This window comes from Epinephelus lanceolatus, chromosome 8 (assembly GCF_041903045.1).
Source record: "Epinephelus lanceolatus isolate andai-2023 chromosome 8, ASM4190304v1, whole genome shotgun sequence".
Taxonomy (NCBI): domain Eukaryota; kingdom Metazoa; phylum Chordata; class Actinopteri; order Perciformes; family Serranidae; genus Epinephelus; species Epinephelus lanceolatus.
In genome coordinates, this window is record NC_135741.1 from 35,563,077 (window position 1) to 35,590,889 (window position 27,813).

Below are 27,813 nucleotides of genomic sequence, written 5' to 3' on the forward strand. Positions count from 1 at the left end.
TAATCTACACACACACACACACACACACACACACACACACACACGCACATGCACACAGGTATCAATGTATAGAGCCGTCACTTCATAATACTTACTATTTATTTATTTTGTATGTCAGAATGATGGGGATGCTGCAGTACAGTGCCCCAAGCAGATAGGGGTTCGGTGCCTTGATTAAGGCAGTGCCCAGAAGGTGAACTGGCACCAAACCAGCTACCTTCCAGTTCCCAAGCCAAGTCCCCACAGAATGACCTACTGAAATTGATGAAATTATGATGTCATGTCTCAAGCAGCTTGCCCAACTCTGCGCACCTTCTATCATAACAAATGTAGCAAATGAAACTAAAGCTTTAAACTGTACAAAACATTGCTGAACCACCAGGCCAACTTTTGCTACGGCTGCACTTTTACATACACAGTCAGATTAAGGTGTCATGAAAGTGCAACCTTTGATGTCTGTATTAAAAAAAAGCAAAGTTTGTTCACCATGCAAACAGAGTGGCACAGCCATCACTAACTATTCAGAGACCGAAGTCCACTCCTCAATGTCTTTTATTTCTGAATCAGTATAAAAGAGTAGAGGAGCTCTGAGTTGGGAAGCACAAAGAAAGACTTCACTTCCCTGGGCAGCAGAGGTAAAGATGGTTTGACAGGTTGGGGTCACTGTGTCATTCATTCAGAGAAAATAATATGTCAAATATTTGAAACTTATTCCAACACAAAGCGCACAGATGACAATGAAAGAAAAACCCAGACGACAAGATTCCTCTACTGAGACATTCCTCTCGTCCCACCTTCAAAAGCCATCCACCGGATTCAAGTTTTTATTTTTATATTTTTTTTTTATGTGAACAGCTTCATATCGCAGGTGCAAGTTTCCAAGGTTCCCTCTCTGACAAGCCGCGTCTGTCCTGGCTCTTATGTAAAATGGAGACACTTGTCATTGCTGAGACTGTGCTCTGCACTCTATTAGCAACTTGCCAAAAACAATCTGTCACTTTTCTCACTGCAGTCACAACAACAGATAGAAGGAGAATTATTCTCTGCTACCTGCCTGTCGCAAACAACAAAACGCTGAAAATGAAATTTAAATATTTCCACACTTAGCATAATAGCATGTCACACCTCTCCAGTTATGAGATGTCTCTAAATTGTTTTGGGAAATAGACTGTATTGACTTTTGCTGTGTTGCATTTTACAGGAGTCAGATTACATCATTTGTAAAAAAATGGGTGTTTTTATGCTGGAGCAGTTATGTGCTGCATATTTTGGTGGATCCAGGCTTTCTCTCTGCTTTACATAACACTGCTCCTATGTTCTGAGACAGCCGAAAGGGGGGTTTATACCTCTGTGTTGAATCAACGCTGTACCTGCAGACGTGCACCTCCTCAGAAATTTAACTACACGTTGCGGTGACGCAGACCTCCTGTTTGTTTTTGCAAACGTAAAACCAATTCTCTCAGTGGAAACAAAGCTTTTATTTACTTATATTTCACAGACAATAAATACATTTTGAGGACAATTTAAAACCCCCACAAAATACCATTTGAAGTCTTGTGTGTGATTTCTCCTGACTTTATATGAGCAGAGAAAAATTGCCCAAGATGCCAGGCTAATTTATGCAATGGGAAATGTCAAAGATTTAGTCAATAGGGCGAGTAAGACACAGTTGTTTTGTCTGTGAAACTTGTGAGTTACAATGGAGCCGAATTTTTTAATATCACCTTTGTTAAATGTCGCTGTTGTTCCTGGATTCATATGAATAGAGGAAAAGTCTGCTAGCTTCCAGGCTAATTTATAAAATGCCATAGGCTTATGCTAATACTGTTAGCATGTTGTATTTATGGGGAAAATGTGTCTTGCATAAGACAATTGTTTAGTCAGTGAATCTTGTGAGTTATAATGGGGCCGAACTTTGTAGCGTTACCTTTGTTAAATGTTGTTGTTGTTCCTCATATGAGTAGAGAAAGTTGGCCGGCTGCTAGGCTCATTTATGCAATGTAAAATGTCAAAGGCTAATGCTAATATTGTTAGCATGTTGTATTTGTGGGGAAAATGTGTCTTGCATAAGACAATTGTTTTGTCAATTAATCTTCTGAGTTATAATGGGGCTTTTTGTACTTTCATTGAATACTATTGCTATAGAAACCCCTCTGCCAACTATTGTATTAAAGGTGTAATCACAGAGCGATGCAGACTTCATGAGAATAAATGCTCACAACGGTGAAGGCCACTTGTGTAGGCTATGGTGTAGGCTTAGCGTAGAGCCTATGAACAACTATAAATCAGTCTTATGCAAGCAAAGATAAGCCCAAAACTGGCTTGGTGCTTTTGTTTGGTGTTATGGCAGCAATTACAGTAGATTTAATAATCAGTAATTAATTACTACCAAAATATGTATTCATAAAATAGAATTATGCCTCAGAAGCACATGGATTGTTATAAAAGATGAAGGAGAGTGATGGGGCTCAACTTGGGTTATCTGAAACAATGAGTTTTGTCTTAAATAATAGTTTCGGAGCAGGTTGATAGTCAGTTAGCCTAACTGACTAATATAGCTACCAACTACTATACAGCTAAACAACAGCTAGTATATTAAAATAAATGAAATTAAGAATAACTGGAAATGTATGATAAAACAGTGAATGCAGTGATGACTTAGAGTGAGTAGCTGAACAACTGAACCTATGAACACAGCAGCAACACAATTAGTGCATGAAAACAAGTATGGAACTGAATCAAATGTGACATCTCATACTTGATTAGATGCATTCAATTCATGAAAGATGACCACATGGATGAAAGTCTTAAGAATATGGGAACGTTAATGTCAAGCATTGTTCAACAGCAGATAGGTAACCTATCCTATGGAACACTATGATAACCTTTAATTGTATTAATGGGAGATCCTAACCTCGGCCCAACACTTCCACAGTTATCTATCATCTATGAGCATCAACCCCATTAGCACAGGGAAAGTGGTTCACCTTCCCTTGTCTCAGATGCCAGGGAAAAGGTTTGCTCTGGAAAAGTTGCAGTATCGTCTTCATGAGTGCACTTAAAGGCATGGGCAGCTCAGGTGTGCTTTTCTGGTCTCTGTGGCTGGCCTTGATCACTTCCAATGCTAGTTTCCTCCATCTTTCACTCTCAGTGGACAGCTTATCAAACCTCCTTTCATTCAGTGTCTTTTTGTCACTCTCTCTTGCAAAGTTCTTTGGTTCTGAATTGTCATGTTTGAGGACAGATGGTACACAGGCTTTTCAGAATTTTTTATTTCTCAGGTTAAATGCAGCTCTCAGCATCTCCGGTCAACCCGGTCTCATTCTGAAGTCATCAAATACAGGTGCTTGGGCAGCGACTTCGGTGTCAGACACCAATGAAAAAAGCTGCCCTTTCACATGGGCATGATTATTGTGTAATGGCGCCTGGCAGTGTCAGGGGAAAATGGGGTGGCACAACAATGCAAGTTAAAGGGGCAAAGTCTGAGTGAGGCAGGCAGGAGGGGTGGTGGATAGGTTCAACAATCACTGACTTTCACCCGGGAGGCTGGTGTTCGCTTTCCCTTTATGAATGTAGAGCCAAGGCCTGCAATTTTTTTAAACTCGACCACGTGCATGTGCTGGCTAAACATAACCATGTGTGTTTGTTGTTGAAGGAAAAAAACCTTTAAATGGTGTATGCAAATTGTACACATTTCCTGTGAAAACAGAAGTGTATTTGAAGACACACAATGCATGTAACAAGCCAAAGTTGACACGGTGTCCCAGAACGTCAACAACAAACACACCCAGGGTACCTTACACATGATATATCGACATGGATATGACCAACTACCGATATGTGACAAGGTCGGAGTGAGAATGTGTTGCTCTGGTGCTGCCCCCACGAGGGGAGATTAGCAGGTGTCCCATCCCCCCGCCTGGCCAACAGGCCAGAGAGGGCTTGAGTTGTAGTGATCAGAGTTCACAGAGGAAACCAAAAGGGAGCAACAGCCCAGTCTCCTGCCTTCTTCTTGATTAATAAGTTCTGTAAAAGGAGGTGCGGTGTTTGGGTGTCAAGTCACAAAAAGTACATGCCTCCTTCTTTATAACTTCTACTTTCTTAATTATCCAATTCTGATTTATTCCTAAAGTGTTTATAAAGTGCACTACAAGTATTTAATTTTTCAATATTTGAAAGCATGACAATCTGCTGATTGATACCACCACTTGTCAGGAGAAAACCAAATAATTCTTTGGACGACCATGAAGTTTAACTGTCAAACATGGTTAACATATAAACTCTGATGCACACAGGTAAGAGTAGCAATACTGCAGCACCATAGCACCATGTTATAAGTAAAGGTTATTCAACATCCTGTTAAAGTAAAGGGACAAAAGCATTAGAATATACTGAAGTGTAAAAGTACTCATTATGCCCAATGGCCTATAATACAAAACCAATACTTATTAAATCACAGTTCATGTGATAATAAAACAGCTACAGCAAATGCAAACAAAAATGTATAGAGAAGGGAAGATTAAAGATATAGATATAGTCCTAATTAAAATTAGAGGATTATCAAATACAAAGCTGAGGTGTAAGGACTTGCACTTAATGAAATGCATATAGCAATGCAAATCTGTATCAAGAGTCTGTTCTCTGCAGGGTGCGACAAGCCATCCTAACGGCCCATCCTAATGCAGGCACAGCTTGTGATTGTCAGTTCATGCCTCAAAATCGACATGTTAAAGCAAACTTCACGTATAAAGGTATGTTAGCACCACATAACATTTCAATTAAAGTACATCTTTATTTTGAGAAGAAAAATCAGTTACTGTTGTCCTCTTTCCCAGTTTGTAGATGTGTGAGGGTAAACCTAGGAGTGGTTTTAAGGGGGGGGAGGGTCATGAATTGCCAATTCTCTCAAGGTTTCTGACTTTTCAAGGAGTCGTTGTAAGAAGCTCAGTCTTGTCCTAAAAGAGTCATAAATTTAGTAAACTGGCATAAACTGCCAATGTGGGATTTCAAAATTTCCTGATCCCTTCTCTGGTGACTCTCTCCAGGCCCAGTCGTGAGTTACAACAGGCACTTCACTTCCATTAGTGCCCCAGAGGTCAATCAAACAGTTTCTGGAGGAAATTTCAGTTTTAGTTGAGGATTTTGATATTTTCTTATTTTCTGTAATTCTTCATCATCATCCACAACACACTTCACTTATAAGTAATCCATTTTTGACTGTAGTTTGAAGTTAGAGGAAACTCTTCAGTATTCTAAAGTGTGTAGAAAAAAAGTAAGAGGAAGCAACTGCAAAAAGGGTAAAGCAATCATGAGGACTGCACAAGGATTCGGGGCCTGAGAGGTAAACAATGCAGCAGAATCAACAACTTGATTTTCTCCATGTTCTCTGATTACACTCTCTGGGTGGTCACACCAGGGTGTTTCACTGATGTAAGATATGGTATTCTCTACTTAGTGCTTTTCTGCATCAAACACAACAACATGGTAAACAACGTGCCCTGTCTGAAGAAGTTCGAGGGTTTACCAGATTGTTCCACAGCTGCAGAAGTAATGGACAGCTGATTGTGACTCTGGTAGCAATCTATAGAAACTGAACAGTCAATAGAGGTTAACTGAGACAACCTCTGTCTAATATAGGTTAATTTGTGTGCTTTTTATGTGGAATTGCTATCATCTATACAAACCTGAAACTGATCCCAGTGCTGGTATGTGATATTGTGGAAACGATAATTATTTTCTACTTTTTTTAACATGACTCTCTCTTACATGTTCTCATGGAATCAATACCAACCTTTAAAGCTAAGATTAATTTCACACCACACACATGAACTTTTAAAAGAAGAAATTCTTTATCTTAAAAATTAAAAAATGACAAGACACACACCCTTGGGTTTTACTGCTACGGCCTTCATGTTCATGATGAATCATCTATGCATACTAAAGTTAGTTACGGAGTTCCACAAGGCTCTGTTCTTGGACCAATTCTGTTCACTTTATATATTCTTCCCTTAGGTAACATTATTAGAAATCACTCTGTGAACTTCCAAATGTTATGCAAATAAGACACAATTGTACTTATCGATCAAGCCAGAAGAAACATATCAGTTAACTAAACTTCAAAAATGCCTTAAAGACAAAAAATCCTGGATGAGCTCTGATTTCCTGATGTTAAATTCAGGCAAAACTGTAGTTATTGTTCTCGGCCCCAACCACCTCAGAAACTCTATCTGATGATAAAGTTTTTCTGCATGGTATTGCTCTGGCCTCTACCACTATCGTAAGAAACCTCGGAGTAATATATGATCAAGATTTGTCTTTTAACTCTCATATAAAACAAACTTCAAAGACTGTGTTCTTTTTGTCTCTGTAATGTGAAAATTAGGCCTATCCTGTCTCAAAAAGATGCAGAAAGATTGGTCCATGCATTTGTTACCTCTAGGCTGGATTACTGTAACTCCCTATTACCAGGTTGCTCTAACAATTCTTTAAAACTCTCCAGCTGATCCAAAATGCAGCAGCATGTGTACTGACAGGAACTAAGAAACGAGATCATATTCCTCCTGTTTTAGCTTCTCTGCACTGGCTCCCTGTAAAATCCAGAACTGAATTTGAAATCCTTCGTCTAACTTACAAAGCTCTAAATGGTCAAGCTCCATCATATCTCAGCTCATAGTGCCCTATCATCCCACCAGAACACTGCGCTCTGAGAACGCAGGGTTACTCGTGGTTCCTACAGTCTCCAAAAGTAGATCAGGAGCCAGAGCCTTCAGCTATCAGACTCCTTTTCTGTGGAACCATCTTCTTGTTTCGGTCCGGGAGACAGACACCGTCTCCACATTTAAAAGCAGACTTAAGACTTTCCTTTTTGATAAAGCTAGTCAGGGCTGGCTCAGGCTAGTCTTGGACCAGCGTCTAATTAGGCTGACATAGGCCTAGTCTACTGGGGAACCTATGATACACTGAGCCCATCTCTCCTCTCTCTTGCTCGCAGACTCTGAAAACTTGGTTCCTCTCCATTTGCTAACATTCATGTCCTATTACTGCATATCACTAACTCGGCTTCTTCTCCAGAGCCTTTGTGCCCCACTGTCTAGCTGGTTCCCTTGAATCTCTGCTACACCTGGATCATGTGTTGTGGTTGTGCTGCAGTCGTGGTCCTGCCTGAAGCAAGCTGTGATTTGTGATATTGGGCTTTATAAATGAAATTGAACTGAACTGAGTTGAACGGAATTGAATTGAACTGTTCTAACATGGCTAGTTGTCATGTGGTCCCATCTCACTCACTCTCAGTCTAGAAAATAATAATGATATCTTTAAAACAACTTACCCCACTGCATCGTGGAAAATGAAGAGGACTTCATTGCATCATTATCTAGTAATCACTCTGTTAACAGCAGAAATAACAATAGATAATGTGTATTACTTTGGTGTCGGGATCTTAATAGCATAAAAGAAAATCACTGCAGTAGAGTTACGTGGCTTTATATTTGAGAAATGGTGGTGAAACTGGATGGTGTGGGCAATATTCACATGTTCTCTGTAATATGTGTATTTTGCTACTTTCTGTTGTATACGCCTACACTGCCCTTGGCATATGCACTTGCTTTTGTAGCAGCACCTGGAGCAGTTTGGGGTCCAGTGCCATGCTCAAGGGCACTTGAGCAACACTGGTGGGCTGATATTTGGAACTTACAGTGTTGTAGCACTGCACGTGGTGTGTATATGAAAACTAGACATTAAATCAAGAGCCACATGCACTCCATTAATAGTAGAATGGTGTAATAGTTGGAGCAGGCTTGCAGTGCCAAAAAATAAACATTTCACACGTATATCACATGAATGTGATAAAACCCTCCAGTGCCATTGATTTATTCCTTCTGTGGCTTTATTTTCTAAATCGGAGGACTGAGGCTAAATAGGTTCATAAAAACACCCACTTGTTTGGGTTCCTTCATTAAAATACTGTAAAATGGATTCAATGTTAACTTCTGAATATGTTGAAGCTTTTCAGTAAATGAGAACAGATACTGTGCCTGCTTTATCCACTTAACTGTTGCTCCAGGCTCAGATAAAATTGAGACAACTTCACAGGGGAAATAAACAGGAAGTATAATGTTGCCATGGATTTATTAAGTTAGGTGTGATCTACAACTTCAGCCCCATTTTTTAGCTAATATTTAGTTACACTTTGGCATATTGACACCATTAAAAGTATGCTATATTATCAGTTGTCATTTGTAGTGTACCCATGGATGTACAGACAACTATCACTATAGCATTTTTTACTGAAGTCAACTTCTAAATGTGATGTTTCTCAGTTACTTACTTACTATAATATCTATGTGGATCTATGGACTTTAGTTTGCAATGGACCAACTGTTCTAAAAGTCATCATATTTTGCCACTTGGGCATAAATCACAGCATTACTAAGATAACACCGGGGGCAGCCTTTTGCATTGTATCTTGACACAGAAGGGCTGGACGGTAAGACGGGGTGCACAGTTAGGTTTAAGCAACCAAACTACTTGAAGACTGTGGATGAAAAAACACCCAGCTTTGGTGGCACAAACCCACCTGGAAAGGCAGAGATGTGTCGATAAAAAACACCTGACTTTAAGTGGCATAAACACTGCAACTGATAATGTTGGTTTTGAACACCCATCTCTTGGGTCAAAGTCTTGTGCTTCTTGAACCCATCCACCTATCTAACAGCCCATTCTGAGGGAACTTTCACACTCTCTCGCTCTGAGTGTCTAATAATGACACAGATGGGTTTACATTGGAGTTTGTGGAAAGCCCGGTGCTTCTCACACAGATACAATAGTCTGCCCCTGACATCATCATACTGCAAGTTATACCAAAAGTAAAGATATATGTATCATGTTTGTGTGTTCTGAGTCAACATGTCCTCATCCCCCTGCTGCTTTGTCAGTGGACCTACATGTCTAAATATGATGTGCTAGGCACTCTCCTGCATCAGTTTTGTACGTTCAGGCACGGCGTGTCAATGTATGCTTGTTCCATGCACGGTGTCCTCAACATACACTTCTGTTTTCACAAAAAAATGTACTGTTGTGGTTCCTTACATGCATACCGTCTTTCAAAATAAACGTACAATGTTGGTAACACACCTTGGTTTTATGTTTTTTCCATGAGTTTAGGCAACAAAAGTCCATGGTGAGGTTAAGAAAAAAACATCATGGTTTGGCTGAAAATAAGTATGGTTTTTTTCTGACGTTATGTCATGTCATGTGATGTATGTATATCACTAGCATAGCATGCAACACATACTAGCACACTATGTTGTTATCAAAATAACTCCACTGACTTTTGGCTTTACATGGGAGACTGACAGCAGGCTCCCCGGTGAAAGTCCACACTTTGTTTGACCCATCTACCTACCCGTCCACTCGCCCTATCGGGACTCTCATGGTCTAGCTTAAAATTCACATGGGAACCAAACAGCGGGCTCCTGGGTCAAAAATCAGGAGTTGTTGGACCCATCCACCACATCTCCCACCATTTCTTTGTTGCTCATTATATGACAGTAGTTGCTGGTAGCATTCAAACTTGTGCCACCTGTTGCATATCATATCTCCAATAGGGGTGCCTCTGTGCGTCGGTATTTGATGCCGACATCCACTGACAAAGTGGCGGTATTTGATGAATTGGTTTGTTGCCTGCTTCCTCTAAAACTGATGGTGTTTGACGCTAACAACAATGACAAAGCAGCTGCTGTATGTAACGAGCTGCGAGTGAGAACGGCCTTTCTGAGTTACAGACAAGTTCAAAAAGACTATGATCTGTGCATCACAGCCACTGCTACAGCTTCAACTGCTGACTGTGGGGCCAAACTAAACTAACTTCATGTTTTAAGGACACATGAATACACCTGCCCCTTTTACCCCACACAACATCACATTGCCTCACACCTCTCCTTCCTTGGCCCCTTCAGCTCTCTCCTCGGGAGGCGAAAGTCACAGTTTGAAAACATCTGAAGGATTTTTGTCATCATGTATGGTGGTAAGATGTTTTGTTTAGCCATCAAACATTTTTAGAATAGAGAGTTAAAGTTATTTTCCAGTTTACATTTGCAGCATATCCATAATGTTATCTATTATCAACTGTGTTTCCTAGAATATTTGTTAATGAGAGTGAACACAGAAACATCAATACCAAATAGCCTCATCTTTGATTTCTGCATGTCTCCAGCGCTGCAAAGGATTCAAACTGAACTGATGCAACCTTGACTGAAAATCTAGTTAGTGGTCCTGCAAAACAAAATAAGAGTCAAAGTGGTTGCTTAGCAACAGATATATCACTCTGGCCTTCCTCCAGCAGCAGATGCTGTTGGAGGATGTTTTTCAACCCATGACAGAAAATCACAAGTTGACATGACTCAGGTTAGCTCCCCACAGTCAACCATAATATGACACTTTATTGATTCCTGAGGGAAATGTGACATATTTTGGAAGGTCAGAGGTCAGCAGCAGCATGTTATTGTATATGTGGAACAGGTGGAAATGTTGTGTTTTCTTCAGACTTTTAAACAGCAGTGAGAATTTAATTGTCAGAGCAAGAAGGTAGTGCCAAAACTGCCATTTAATATTATTTGATGTCAAAAATCAGTGTAACTGGAGCCATGCCTGAATTCCACCAGTCTTCTTTTCCTCCATCTCCTGCGGTTTCATCTTTAATTCAAACAGATAATCAGCCACCAGCCGCTCAGCCTATACCTCTGCTGTCCATATGATGGTGCCATTGCTTTACTTTAGAGACATCCTTGCAGCCGGAGCCTCTCACAGGTGAACCTCTTTGCAGCACATACGGCAAAATAACTCTCCTAACATCAGTATGGTAATGATGGGAGTTTACAAATACAGGCTTCAATATGGACCCGCACACTGTGGCGTGAGCACTTTGGCTAGTTGATCCTTTGATGTCCCAGAAATAGGCTTGGAAGCAGGTATCATTAGGGTTTTTAGAGAGGGAGCAGGAGAGTACCTCCTCCATCAAAGCATGTGCGCTCCCCTTTGTAATGGGAACACTGGATGAGAGCTGCGCTGAAGGAGTCTAGCCATGAGTTTTCATATTTGAAAGGCAAATACAAAACATGCCAAACAGTGCACACAGTGTTTGGTGTCAAATCTATAAAGCAATATACAAAATAAACCTTTATGCACAAATTCACTGTTGGGAATGCAACAGAAAGGACACATGCACATTTTGTAATTTTTTTTGCAGTAAATCCTTGATATTTTTTAAATGCATGTTACGCTTTTTTATTTTTTAGGCTGTTTTTCCCACTGCTCTGGGCAGCCACAGGTTTACATTTAATTACCCACAATCCAATGTTGTGTAAGCCTTCACCCTGAGCATCAAGTCTGTGTTCATTTTCTTAAAGTCACATCATAGTTCCATGGCATTACCTCACTTACCTTGCAGTGCTATCTAGTTTAATTATTTACTTTGAGATTAATCACCAGAAATGTAACAACACCAAATGCAGCAACAGATTTTTCTCATTTTGAAAGAATATCCACAAGTTTGGACTGCTGATCAGACAAAACAAGACATCTGCGACCATGTCTCCTATACAGTTTGGTGTATATAGTACCAATTTGCAACGTCAAATACATTTTGAAGTAAACATGATGCCAACAAAATCAGAAAAAACTCTTAATGAAAGCTGATCTGGTGAGCAATGTGTTGGCACTCAGAGCACTTGGTTAATGTTAGGGAAAGCCTGTCATTTTGGTTTAATACAGAAAAAAGTCTGCAGTGACTTGAAGCATGAGACACGACATGGTTACTATTTATAACAGGATTATAATTAATTAACTGATCTTTTGCTAAACTTCAGCAAAGTGCTTCAAAAGTGGGTCTTAGCATGCTGAGCCCAGTGTCTGGTACCAAATCCCTGCACTTACATCAATCCACCCCGACCATCTCCCTCCAGATGACATTTCATACAAAAAGAGCTTTCTTCTCCGGAAAAAAGGTTGCCTGCAAACACAATCCAGGCAACACAACATAATTGGAAAACAAATTAGTGTTATCTAAACTAGGGCTGGCATCAGAATCGTGATATGAGACTGGATATCATCTTAGATTCTACTGTAAGTGTTTCCCTGGTTTTAAAAGCAACATTTCAGTAAAGTGACATCATTTTCTGAACTTCCCAGACTACTGTAGTTGTTCTTTTATTTGTCTTTACCCACTTAGTCATTGTATCCACATTACTGATGGTTATTTATCAAAGAACCTCACTGTGTAAGCACCAATAGTCAACTCTACAATATTGTTGCAATATCAATATTGGGGTATTTGGTCAACAATAACAGAATCTTTAGTTTTCTCCATATTGTCCGGGTCCATGTCATTGGTCCGACATCCCATTAGTCCGACGTCCCGTTGTTCCGATATGTGATTATACTAGGCTATACTGTATTTGTGTACCATAAAGGATCAGCAAACGCAACAAAAGTAGGCTACTGGTCGAGATACAAGTGTCATAGAGAGGAGAGAATGAAACACCATAACCTCCTGTTATTAACTCTGGGGTCCGGGTTGTGTGGGGAACTCTCCGCGCTGCTGAACGGCTCCCGGCCAGTGTATTTCTGCCTTGATGGTGCACCATGACCGGCTCTGGGTCAGCTGGGAAAGGCTTGAGGCGAAGCAGGCTCACGGCTTATGTGTTTGCCACTTTCTTTTTCATTTTAACCCACACCATGATCTTTTCCTAACCCTAACCAAGTGGTTTTTGTGCCTAAACCTAACCAGACCTTAACCACAGGGCATCATGATGATTTCGGAACAACGGGACTTCGGAACAATGGGTTTAATATGGTCGGAACAATGGGATGTCGAACCAATGGGCTGTTGGACCAATGGGCAGACCCCTATTCTATTGTCCAGCCCCGATTGAAACAGAATTGTGGAGAAGTCAACTTGGGCTCTCACAACTTCTCAAGAGACTGGGGTCACTATTGTTTTATTTCATATGATGAACTGAGTTAAAGAAGCATCCGTTTTATTTGAGATGTTTATCACCCTTTGTGGGTTTGATCAGCCTATACAATATATGAGTGGTAACCATTTAAATTTGATTTAAATTTTAACTTCTAACTGACAAAGATTGGGATTGAAATGACTCAATAAAATTGTGGTTTACACTCAGTGTGTAGGCATTAGACTTTTCATTGATTACCTCATACTTTGACCAAAAAAAGAGGTTATGTATTGTATGTAACTTTGACATAGATGAATACTGACTTGATTTCCGCGGCGATGGATTACACAAGTCATGCAACATTCAAAAGTATGCCAATTGTTTTCCATACCATATAGAAAGAAATGAAAGACAATAGCTGCCTGGGATGTTTGGGAAAAAAATACTTAAAAAATCTAAAATGCAACAGCATTGTGTGCAAAATTATCAGCTGCAGTGTAAGTAGAGCAGATATGGAATAAATGGGCATTAAAGCCATAGCTGGTAATCCTGTTCAGACACACTTCTTGTTATACTGGGTGAAATGGTCCTACTATCCTGAGAGTAGTCAATACATAATGTGTTCAGAAAAAGGAACGAAAAAAAAATCAGATCTCTGTGGCAGCTGCAGGCCTGTAAAAACTCTGACCAATCCCTGCCATTCGGTGTGAATGGAAAGAACCAATCAGATGCCTTCATGTCTCGTGCCCTTTTTTTTTTTTTTTTTTTAGATTTTTTTGGGGGGCTTTTTGCCTTTAATATACAGGACAGTATGAAATGGGGAGACAGAGAGAGCGAGGGGACGACATGCAGCAAAGGGTTGCAAGCTGCATGCGAGGCATCACCTCTATACATGAGGCGCTGGCACTATCCACTAAGCTACTGGCGCCCCGACTTCAGTGCCATTCTAATCTTTGTACTTGAGTATTTCCATGTCATGCATCTTTATGATTTACACCGTATACGGACATGATGATGATGGCTTAGGCTTACTAACATGACACATGGAATTCCAGTGAGAAACTGCAGCTACAGCACTAACAACACTAACACAGGCTACACAAAGTTATTTTTACAGGTAGTGATATATGACCTGTGTGACAGCATGGGTTAAAAATGCAGAGGTGCCCACATGCAAGTAAGGCTTTTTTTTTAAAAAAAGTTATGTTAAGCTGTAAAAAGAAAACGTATGGCTGTTCAACTGCTGCACAGGTTTTTCTGGATATTGTATAAGTAAAGTCAGCATGATATAATCCTGCTATTCATCATCAAAATATACGTGACACTAGCTATATGGCAGACGTGTGCTGGTGTTAACAGGGAGAACTTCACTCTCAAGAAAGTCATGTCAGTACAGGATTTAATAGGTATTATTTATCAGCCACACAGGATCATGAAAAGCTGCAAACCTGTTTGATTATTTTTATTCCTGCTGTTTCAGTGCAAAACCATCCACCGCCTTATTCAAATCCAGGGCTCTGATCAGATTGCTAGATAAAAGATAATTCTGTACTCTGAGCAAATAGGGTGGTTTCCTTTCTGGAATATTATTTTTTTCCCACCCATTATTTTTGTGATTCAGGGAAAAAACAAACTCACATTTTGATCTCTTTTTAAACTCCCACCTGTGTGTCTTTTGATGATGCATCTTTAGTTACCAGTTACTTTCAGATTCATATTTTACTTACGACACTTATAATCAGAATGTTAAATATGATGCAGGGTTATCGATTTAACTATCAGATAATATCAAATGGTTATGTGTGTGGAGTCAGCTGAGCCAGTTTTTACTTGAGGTGTCTTTAAAATAAGGTCATGACAGTAATGTCTTAAATTAAATTGTATTGTGTTGTTATGTATTAAAATATGTGTATATAATTCAGGATGTGGTGAATCCCAGGGAATAATCACTTTAGATTTAAAATAAAGCATTTTCAAAATATAACTTTCCAAAACACAAAGAGGTCCATTTGCTCAACTCGGCCCCAATGAGGGGGTCAGTTGAGCCTCAGCGAAGAATGAGTTGAGATAAGTAGGACGTGCATCTTTTACTCTTTTTACTTCTCCTAGTTGTTTCATATTCACGTATTGCTTTGAAGTCATCCTGTCGATCTCCACGTCCCTTGCGACTTCATGTGTAAACTTCCCATTCTGTACCTCTCCCACTGCTCTGTCAAAATGCCCAAGAAGAGTTGAAGCCCTGTCTGTCCTCTGTTTATTGAAGCGTGGCGTGATGGTTTTTGGTCTAAAATTCAAAAGTCACATATTTTGGTGATAAAAAGTTAGAATGCAATGTAGAATTATAATAAATAATAGATTATTAATAATCATAAGTGGGTCACTGGCTCAACTTCCCCCAGCCTTTTGGCTCAGATTACCTTGCCCCTGCTAATGTAACAAACTCGTATCATCCAGCAGTTTATAGCTAATGCCACGCTAACGGCACAGCCTCATATTGTAATTTTCTGAAAGCATAAACACTTTTTCAAACTTGTCTGTAACTGCTCACATGAATTGTGACTCCTTGAATATATTAAAAAAAACTGTGCATGTCAGTAAACATTTTTGTAACTTAAATCCTCTGACTGCTCAGTCCGTGGGCCTCTCTCTATCACAGGCTGAGTAAAATGCATGATGCTTCGAAATTGTGTTTTCACATGAGCATTGTTATTTTTGTTTGTGGTTGCCTAGAAATAAGGAGGGTCTCAACCTCACCATGGGCTCAAATCACCCCGCTCTCCCCTATAGAGTGGGATTTATACCTCTGCATTGAATCGATGCCGTACCTATAGCATAGGTAGACGCGTAGATGCATCCTCTACGCCATAGCCTTGCACCTCCCCAGAAATGTAACGCCACTTCATGGCAATGCAGATCTTCTATTTATTTTTGTGAGCTGAAAACCATTTCCCTCAGTGTAAACAAAGCTTTTATTTACTTTTATTTCACAGATAAGAAATAATAAATTGTGAAGACAATAAAGCCTCATAAAAAAGAGCATTTGAAGTAGAAGCTTCTTTTGAGTAGAAGCAAGTCTGCGAGCCACTAGGCTAATTTATGCAATGTTAAATGTCATGGGCTTATGCTAATAATGCTAGCATGTATTTGTGGGGAAATGTGTCTAGTGTATGTAAGACAATTGTTTTGTGTGTGAATCTTGTGAGTTGTAATGGAGTAGAATTTTGTACCATTACCCTTGTTAAATGTTGCTGTTGTTCCCGGTTTCATATAAGTGGAGGAAAACTCTGCTAGCTGCAAGGCTAATTTCTGCAATGCAAAATATATTAGGCCTATGATAATAATGTTAGCATGCCGTATTTGTGGGTAAAATGTGTTAAGCAAAAGACAAGTGTTTTGTGTGTGAACCTTGCGAGTTTTAATGAAGCTGATTTGTGCACTTGTGTTTGATATTGACGCTATATAGCCCTGTGTTTTGAATCAATCAAATTTTACAGCAGTTCACAGACACCCCACCGCTGACTATCGTTTTGGAGGTGTAACTGCAGAGCGACACAGACACAACACCGCGCAAATGAAGCTCTAGCTAAAGTTCAGTCAGGAGGACAATATTTTTCATGCTCCCACTGTAAGTTTTCTTTCTCACCCTGCCGTTCACTCCTTGCTCACATCCTAACTCACTATCTCCAGGTGTCATTGTGTTTTCAGCTGATTCACAATCAACCTATAGCACAGTAACACGCCTTCTCTGTCAGCCTCTCTCATTTGTGCCCTCCACTTCCCCATCACCAGCTAGTCTTTACGGATTCATCAGCCTCATCCACCTCAGCAGTCATCAGCCACCACCACCACCATCACCACCAGTGTCTGGACTCTATGGGTGGATTAATCTTGCTGCTGCTCAGATGCCCCTTGATCACAAAATATCTCCCTCTAACATCCAAGCCCCAAAGGCTTTTGTTAAATCTAATCAGCACAAATCATCTGTCAATCTGTACGCCCATATTCCATATTAAATATTACCTTCACTTCATTCTTCTGTCTTTCCTGATTGAAATAGGCCATGTGCTTAGGCTAAGGATAGTCTCTGTGTAGAGCTGACACACAGCTATAAATCCACCGTAATGCTGCTGCTTGTATGTTAACGCATCAGTTTTATAATCCAGTAATGTAATTTTTAATAATGTAACAATAACAAGAGCCATTCTGCATGAATACTTTTCCTTGGTACAGTTTAGCAATTGGACCTTCATAGTTTCCATTAAGTAAAACATGGAATGCAGGACTTTTACTTGTAATGAAGTGTTTTACATTGTGGTATTGCGACTTTTACTTCGGTAAAGGATCTGAACACTTCCTCCACCTCTGCCTCTTTCTGTATGCACTTTAAGTTGCACTGTCCAAACAAAAGGTTTCACTAGTTTCTTTGTATTAAGTGAACAGGATTTCTTAATTAACACCTGAACAATGCAACTGATCCTTACGGCTGTGTTTATTAAATGTGGTAAGAAAATATAATGAAGTAATTAAAGAAAAGCAACTTGCTAACCACTCTGGATAATTGGAAAATAATAGGCCACTGTTTCCAGAGACAATTAGATGGATGAAATTTGACATCAAAATGTTTGTTTTTTTAAATTACTTCAGTTGTTTGCCTGAGCTGGAAATGACTTTTACAATGCTGTGTTTTCATTTTTTTTATGAATGAAGCTTGGAGTGAACTTTGCAGGCAGTATTCTGTATTTATATGGATTTTGTTCCCAATCAAGTGCTGTATATGCTACCCCAGCAACATTCTCAAGATTCAGCTGCCCTTAGGTAGCATTAGATTAAAAAAAAAAAAGCTATGACAAGGTAAAGTCTGCAAAGTCGTCTCTGGCTGTGTGGGCCGGCCTAATTAGGCTTATAAATCTGGCCAAAATCTATGCAGTAGCTGCTTGTTCCACTTAGACGATGACTTGACATATTCCAGTTTTTACCCCAAATCACCAGGGGCATCTCTCGGAGAACATAATCCTTAATGCTCCAATTCATCAAGACCCAGCACTGTAACAACGACACAATGAAGAAAAAAAATAAAATAAAATACAGCTGAGAGAGTGCAAACTTTCAGGTTGTTAAAACTCTGAGCTTATCCATTTGGCATCAAGGCCCTTTTGCTCTGCACTCACATTAGCCCAATCCCTTATCACTCTCACGGTCCAGACACACTCAGATCTGGGCAGCAGAGGGAACATTGAGTTTTATATAAATCAATACTATGTCCCCAACACTTTGCTGCTCCCGGCACCCCGGGGAAGATTATAAAACGCTTGGCCAGATCATCTCTCCCCCATCATTTCTTTCTGAGGTGGGAAGAGCTGAATTGAAGAATGTTTTCTTTTTGAGGGAGGGGACACAAAGACAAACAATGTGATGCTCTGTGGGGTAATCTGGGGTCAGCTCCGTTTTCATTGCAGTCAGTTCTCAACTGCTGGACACATTGTTACAAGTGAATGTTGTCATTTAAGAAATTGTTGCTTCTTGAATTTTGTTGCCTTAAAATTTAAACTAAGTGCAATCTTCTTGCCTCAGTCCTGCACTTAGACCAGTTAGAGGCTGCTCCAGCTTTTATGTCAATGAATAAGCTGACACGGTGTTATTGAAATCTTAGTTGAAATTGTTATTCATAAGACTCAAGGCTAACAAGTAGTAAGCTTAGGAAGCCTTTCAATTCGACAGGTATTCAGACTTTGGGGAGATGGGAACACGTTGGATTAGATGGGATAGTCTGTTGCCTAAGCAACTGCTACACTCCACTGTGTTCGAAGAGGTTGCTTTATCTGTGAGGATTACACTGGGTGCGGGAAGGGAAAAAAAAAAAAAAAAAAAAAAGCTGTTTGCTTGGAGTCAAACAGTTCAGCTCCGAGGCCAAAAGCTGTGTCAGTGCAGGGCTAAATCCTCACTTGGTTTAAACAACAAACAAAAGAACGGAATCTGTCAACAAGGCGCAAAAACAAAGTCAAGTGAATCAAAGAAAGGATGACAAGTAAGAGGGAGGAAAGATAAGAAGCGTAAAATGAGGCTGATGTATGCTAAGTCCACTCCAGACAAAATTATCCTGAAACAGCGGAGCTGCGTACCTAAGCTCTTAGGTGAAAAGCGGCTGGATTAGATTTTTTATTTATTTATTTTTTTAGCTGACAAGTGGAAACAGTAAAGCCACGTGGGATATGTCACAATCCCCGACAGCTCCTCCAGCTTTTTCCCCGGCAAGGTGACACTTGTTAAAATTATTTATTTACATCTTTGTTTCATCGTGAGACGCACCTACACTGCAACAGCTGCGGCCTGTGTTGTGCTGTTGTGGTGGTTTATGATTATGAATTTCCATAAGGAGATTATGGAAGTAGTGTGATGACAGAGGGATAGAAAGACGACACAACAACCTTCTATCAGAAAAGAATAACAACAACAACAACAACAACAACCCTGCTTTCATCTCTGGAGTTTACAGGTGCCTTTGGCAGAAGTTTAACTTGTCTTTATTCTAACTACACCCACACAAACACAAACACAGGAGCATGGCTTCTGCTAATGTCACAACAGTGAATAAAGGACTGATTATATAGCCATATTACAGAGCCAGGTTATCCAAGCAGATACATTAAAAATCATATTTAAAAAACCCATGGTAAATCAGCGCTGGTAAGGTACAGTTTGTTTGATCACTTAAGTCCCTTTCCTACTGGACAAAACATTAATAACAGCAACACCCACGAAACATCTGCCTTTTGTATTTAATGGAAAAGGTCACTATCAGTATTCATTCCTGTGACAAATGACTCTGCAGTAGTTACGTGTACTTATTGGCACCAATCACCATTAATTGAAAAAAGGCACCTGGGTGGACTTTACAACTTTCGGCCCTTTCTGGCGCTATGCAGTGACACGCTGTCACAAAGACATCATCAGTCTCCATCCAAACAGCACTTAAACATTGTTCAAAGTCAGGCAACATCGAGTTTGAAAGTGACAATGAATAAGTAAGAGATATATAAGAGATATATTTCTACCATTTACTAACCTGTTTTCAGGTTTGTTCAGGATGCCAAATGTGACATACCATTTAAAACAAGGAAAAAAACAAAAACAAAAAAAAAAACAAAGGCATACTCATCTGCTGCATAGCTGTGTACTTGGCCTATTACTTAGTGGGTTTTCCCGTGTTTATAAAAACTGCATATATGTGCTAATTTTGGTGGAAAATGGGTAATATTGTGTATTTACTTGTAAAAATTATACCACACTGGTAATCCTTGAAACCATCCCTCTATCAAAAGTCGTATGACTCTAAACATCAAATCTGAACACACTGGCATGATACATATCTTTTTAGATTAAATGTAACTTCCACTTTCCAGGAATATCATTATCTCAATGTCTGTCATGAATAAATGTTCATAAATCTGCCGAGAAGTAAGAAAAATACACCTCTTGCAGACAGTCTTAGAGGAAAACAGAGCATTTAATAGGGTGCTGACAGGTTTGTTTGCTTTTATCACCAACACTGCAAAGTTAAAGTACTAAATAATCATAAAGAGTCCAGTGCAGAGTAGCCACCTTTACAAAAAATACATTAATAAATGCTCATTTAGACCTATTAATAATGTTAATAGGAGGCTTAATAGGCTGTTTTACCTTCATATTAAGCTCAAATGTTTTGCCGCTCTAGAAAGTTTTTTTTTTTCTTTTTTTTTTATTATTATTCTGGTCAAAAATGTCTCTTTTGATAATAGAGGTTGCCGACCCCTGTCATAGAGTATCTTTGTAGAGCTGTGTGTCATCAGCATAATAATGACAAGAGATATTAAGGCAACAAATTACACAAAGAAGGTGACTGGACCAATACATGAGCCCTGTGGAGCCTCAGGATGATAATGAAACATAAACATTTATGGTTTATCACACAGTTTCACAGTCTGACTCACAAGATGAAGATTGTGAGTATAAGCCTGCCATCGGCCCCCTATTTCAGATGGAATTGTCCTCCTCTTCCTCTATCTGCATGCTTATGTCTTTAGTGGGAATGAATGAGTTAGGGATTGAGTGCCAGAGAACATGTGGGGATGTCAAAATGTACAGAGAGAGGGACTGACACTTTAAAGGTTCTAGTCTTTCTATGGGATTTGTGACAATATGAAAAATAGGAAATAACCCCAAGTCCTTTATTATACAGCAATCAAGATTATGGTTTGGCTTTGGTGAAGAATGTCCTTTATCTTTGTGTAATTCCTAACAGAAAGAAATGTTTGTGTTTTCTGAAATGCTGACATACTAGATTGTTATTAACTGTTGAGTTATAAGTATCAAACGATAGCTATGCCTGGTAAGTATTTCCAAGAGGTGTCTTGACAGTAAAAACCTTCCAGCAGCACTCCCCTGTTCCTTGTCTTTTATATTAACTGCATTTCTTAAATGATATAACAGACAAAGTGTGAATCCATGTGAATAAGCTGTTGTTTCATATACCGTGTGGGATCATGAAATGTGAACTGTCACAGTTTGTCTTGTTTTTTTAACACCAAATGCCACTCAAAAATTCTTTGTTTTTTTTTTTTCACGCCGTATGTGAGATTAAGAGCGGCCAACAGCAGCGTGGAGCTGAAGTGTGAGATGAAGACTTCCCTGCATCTGGTGAACCTTCTGCTGTATAACAGAAAGTCTTTCTCAGTATTATTTGGCCCGTCAAGCCTCAATTACAAGTCTTAGTTGACTAATCTTGTGATGGAAATGGGCACATATTACACTTAGAGACATCTGCAACTGCAAACATGTAAAGGCAGCTCGAAAAGAAACGCCACAGCTGAGCTAAATGGTTTAGCTCCCTCAGAGGTGATCTCAACACAGAGGCTGCTTTGTGCTTGTGTGTGTGTGTGTGTGTGGTGTCATGTATGTGTGTGTGCCAAAGCTGTACAGCAGGGAGCAGAGACACTGAGAAGAGCTGCTTGACTCCTGCCATGTCTTCGCAGCGGAGGCTTGGATACTGTCATAATGAGTGTTGTGTGTTGTGTACACAACTCCGCTGTGATCGGACTCACCAGAGAACAAACAAACCCGTTACGCTAGACTTGCGTGTGTTCACATACAAACACACACACATCCTCTGAGACACAATTATTGTGAAATAAAGAAATTAAAGCATCCCTAATGTAAATATGAATACAGTGAACGCTCCATTAGTCTTGTGATAGGGCCTCCGCTGAGTTGAACCCTGCTTGTTGTGTTTGTTTAGTTTGTTGTGTTGTGATCTGGCCACAACAGCGGGACCTCCATTTACCCGGGGTTCCTGGCATGTCAGTGCATTAACGGCAAAACACTGATCGCTGTTGGATGCGAGGCCAATCAGGACGGTGAGGAGTTATTTCATGAGGCGCTCAGTGGTGAATGTGGGAGGACTTCTTGGAGTAAACACACACACACACACACACACACACACACAATGGACATACCCACAGCTACAAATGGAAGTGTAGCTGTGACACATGAGCAGTGACTGAGACTTAAGAGAAGCACTAATGGTGTGCATTAAGGTCTGTGTGCTTTTTATCATGTGCTTTTTGAAAACCAAAGGGATGAGAGAACATCAGCGAGCCTGTTTTCCTCCGGATTGAGCGCTCACTTGCTGCTTTTAAGAGACATTTTGGATTTCACTCACACAATGTTGCCTCCCTGGAAACAGCTCAAAACAACTGTGACACTCTTAAACTTTGCTGATCTCCAAACCTTATATGTGCATTAAAGTATAGTCACGGTTTGGTATGATACATGGCAGTGTGATGCCCTCACAATATCAAACACTGTTTCCTCGACATGATATTTATATGCTACTACTGTAAATTCTCAATTAGTGGCCTTTTGTGGGGAGGAACAGTTACTGTGGCTTGATATGGCACACCTCCAATAAGTCATCAAGGTAAAGTATGGAAAAACACTTGCACTGTACCAATGCAGCTTGACTGCTCAAAGTCATTCACAGCATGTCTTGGTACCCTAAAGATAAATAGGTCTTTAAACAGGCTTGTATTAGAGACAGGCCTTTTTCCTAATTTCCCCTGAATCCTAGTTACAGTTTTACTTGACTGCTAAGACATACCTAAAATCTTTTTGATTGCTACGCATTGAAGTTACAACTAAAATCAGATTGTCAAAACTAGTCAGCAAGCAGAAGTTTGTGTGGACCAAATTGCAAAACTTTTTGCATTCCTTTCAAACTTTTCTCATTCGTACTCTACAACCTGCAAAATGACAGATATTTGCAGCACTTTTTCCAAATGCTTATACGGTTTTCAGAACTCTTAAAAACTCATTCAAGACACAATGATGGCAAATTTTTACGCATTTTTGCAGTTACCATATTGAAATATTTAGAGAAACTTAGTAGAATATTTACAATAAAATGGATAAGACATTCCAGAAGATACTTTCCAAGATGCATCAACAGAGAAGATATAAATTGTGATGTTGATGAGAAGTTATGGCCAAATGCAAGTAAGATTGAGGAACAGAGCCCACATAGTACTGTACACTAAGACTGACTTTAATAGACATGTTGATGTTTTTAAATATTAGTACTATTGCAGCCCTGGAATTTTCAGGAATTTGTTTTCTTGTTTAAACTTATTTTGTGGCAAGAACATCATGGAATGCAAAGATGTAGAAAATATAAAAAATACTGAAGCAAGTTGCTGAATATTTGATTCATTTTTGTTACATATAAGTGACAAGGTATTATTTTTATTCTGTAATGAAATTTTGACTTGTATGAAAAATCATTCAAACTTCAAAGATAAAAGTCTGTTATTTCCGTAATGCCCCCTGTTGTTAGTGTTTGCTTTCTGAGTGATTATTGTCGCCAGTGTTCTGGCCGAATTAGCTAATTTTGAGACTTGTATCAAGTGTTTTGGTGGTTTGATTGAGTTTTGGAGGTGAGATTGACTGTTTGGCCAAGATGCATGATGGTGATGCAGACTGTAAGAAGGGTTCTGAAAAAGTGCCTTCAGTATTGGCCGTTGCTTGTTAGCAATTGAAAACAACTGTAATCAAACTGGGATCCACTTTAGCTTCATCATCACCTTCCTAGCATAACAAAGGTTCCTCTTGCAAATGTGTTACCACTTTTTCACTAGTTTCACATATTTTTTCCATACTCTTTTCCCAAACAATTAACACACATCTCACATAAAGACCTCAAACTCTATTGGATTAACTGTATTTTAGAAGAAGGAAAACATATATTCACAGCTAATAGTGTGGATCAAAGAGGCCAAAGGCATGTGAGGAGAGTCAGAGCTGGAAAAAGTATGAAAAAAAGTCTGGGTCAAAACCTTGTATGTATCTGTTGCCATCCAGCCAACAGGAATGCCATAGAAAAATCTGATCCAGAACAATAAAAAAATGTTTCAGTATTCAGTATTTCAGTTCAATTCAACTCAATTTTATTTATATGTTTATTTCTGAGTTTGTGTGTCATTCTTTATTGGTTCTTTGGTAAAGAACAAAGACATTACAACAGCTGTACCATAATGAATGTTGTGACTAGTCTAGGTGGTTACTATAGGTCCAACATGCTAACGACAGTTGAAGGCACGGAAAAACCTGCACACAAGAATAAAATGAATGAAGAAAACTTTCCCAGAAAATGTCTTTTTTTAACAGCATTTCAAGAGACCATCTCACAAAAGGTGTAAAAACTGCAGGCACTGAATAGCAAGGTTTGTTTTCTCTGGTAAAATCATCTTTGGAAAACAAATTCAACTTCTGCTGTGAAATGCTTACTTCTTTGAAATTACAATAATGATGCCAAGTATCAAAGTATTTTGTACACAACCATCTATATGCCAAGCTGGTCTTTGTAATCATGTGTAGTTGCCCCTGTTTTATGTTTTATGGTTCACTTATAGCATTAACATACTTTTTGGCTTAATTTTGTAGTAATCTAATCAGATGTTTTATATTGCTTGTTTTAGAGCTGTATATTTTATTCTGTACTTTTATTCCATGTTGTCTGTCTGGAACTTTATGTTGCTGCCTGTCTTGGCCAGGACACCATTGAAAAAGATTTTTTTCTAATCGGATAAAAAATAAAATGAATAAATCAACAAATGGCACATCCATATAGCACAAATTAAGGTTAAACTACATATTGATGGTTGTATTTTGTTTTTTGCTGTCCATTGTGTAATGATTGATTTAAAGTATACTGTATAATAATTTGACCACAAGTTGTGTTTTTTGTTGAAATTATTTGCTTTTGTTACATGTTTGTAATGTTTTGTGAGTGTTAGAGCATTTTGCAACAAAATATGTAATTTTGGCCACTTTCTGTTCAGGCCTGTGTGTGAACTGTTATGAAAAAGTAACTTCTAAATGGACACACGTTTTCCAGCGAATGAGAAAAAAACTATAATCCAAATTCAAAACTTCCTCCATGTTTACCTGTTACAACAGTGTAATGCCATACTCTTTGCTCTTACAAAACAGTTGGCGAATGAAACAGCATTACAGAGGAGAAGCCGAGAGCAGCAATCAGTAATGCATTTCTCAATACTGAGGCCACTTTTTCAAAACTCTCCACACAGTGAGCACAACAAAAGTCTGTGTGGAAAACAATTTTTCTCAGTCAGTCTGACACATTCCCTGAAACTATAGCTCAATTTCTTAACTTAAATCACAAAACTTCAAACAATTAACCATTTTGTCATAACTCCAAAAATCTCTTGCAAAATGAAACACTGTAATCAAAACTATGCCCTCTTCTCAAAACTAATTCTTTACACCAAAATGATACGGCAGTAGGGACTTGGCTTGGGAACCGGAGGGTCACCGGCTCAAGTCCCCGCCTGGACCAAAATATGGAGCGTGGACTGGTAGCTGGTGAGGTGCCCTTGAGCAAGGTACCAAACCCCCCAACCGCTCAGGGCACATGTCCATGGGCAGCCCCCTCACTCTGACATCTCTCCATTTAATTCATGTATAGGTCCTGTTTGTGCATGTGTGTGTGTATTTCAGGCCTGTGTGTATATGTATATGACAACAGAGTGAAAACATTAAACTTCCCCCTTGTGGATTAATAAAGTATATTAAATTAGATTAAATTAAATACACACAGCTATCATATGAGTATCCCCTACATAGCAGTCATTAAATACTAGTGTGATGAGTTTAAAACACTACCACCAAAATATTGTATATATGTGTTTTGGCTTACATAATCAAATGTATAATGTGGAGGAATTGTTTCCCTTTTCTCCTTTTTTGAAGATTATGTTTTTGTTGTTTTGGTCCCAAAATAGGCTGCATTTTTTGGTATATACAGTATAAAGGCTGTTTCCATATTGTAATACAGTTGTGTGAATACATCATAATTATTGCACTGACACAATCATTTTATCAGCATGTCATACAACCAAGATTTGTCTTCGATGAGTGTCCATTAGACAAAACTTAAAAGGCAGCTTCCCAGAGTCATACTGTAAAAGCTGATGATGCAACATTGTCAGAACTCTGAGAATATTCAACTGTTACCTAAGTAAAATGAAGAACAATTAAATACTGTAAGACAATGTTTAGACTGTCTTTCTGGTGATGTAATGAGGAAATCAAAGCGCAAATAAAAAAAGGATAACAGAGAAAATATTGATTTGGTAATTTGTTACTTAAATACAGAAAAATGTTCAGGCAACTAAACTGACTGCAAAAGCAATTGTTTTTTGTATTTCTTCCTCTCTGTTCTCCATCCTGCTCCATTTTTTCTCCCAACACAGTAAAATTTGCCTGAGGCTCTTTCATGCTCCTACACACGATGGAAGTGTTTTGCCAATTGCGTTTTAACAAACGAGATGCGAGTCAAACCAATAGGGTGTGGCATTTTGAAGGACGTGCTAAATGATTTGATTTGTGCTTAGAATTTTGCAAAAATGTGATTTCAAATGTCTTTTTGAATGAAAACAGTGAAATTGTGCTTAGGGTTCAGCAGCCTGGAGTCTTGTTGATACATGAGCTCTAAGTTTTAAAACTGTTTGCATAGTTTCATTTTTTGTGTGTGTACAATAGAAAACAATTAAACTGGATCACTTTTTATTGCTTTGACTCAAAATGCACTCAATGACTAAAATTGTTCATTATTAATGAACTGTGTATTTACACTCTTTTGTCCATTGGACACACTATTGTAAAACCTAACAAATAAATCAGGTGTCGTGACGTTAATTTCCATGCCAGACTCCCATGATTTGCACATCTAATGAGTGAACACCATAAAATATCGCAGTTTTACTTTTTTTTTTCCATTTCACATGCACATAACTTGGGTTCACTCCTTTGATAATGTTGATGACTACTAAAGGCAGGTTGGTTATTGATCATTAATTACTAATTGTAATTAATTGAGAAAATAAATTATTCCTCATCCAGCGAGTCAAGAAAGGTGGTCTAGGTCGATTCAATTTAAACGTTTGAGGTTCTCCCTTACAGTAACTTGTGCCCAGAAAGCTGGGGTCCATGTCATTGGTCCAACATCCCATTAGTCCAACTTGATGGTGCGCCACGACCGGCTCTGGGTCAGCTGGGAAAGGCTTGAGGCAAAGCAGGCTCACAGCTTATGTGTTTGCCACTTTCTTTTTCATTTTAACCCACACCATGATCTTTTCCTGACCCTAACCAAGTGGTTTTTGTGCCTAAACCTAACCAGACCTTAACCACAGGGCATCATGATGATTTCGGAACGGACTTCGGAACAATGGGTTTAATATGGTCGGAACAATGGGATGTCGGACCAATGGGCTGTCGGACCAATGGGCACTTCCCGAAAGCTGGCACTTTC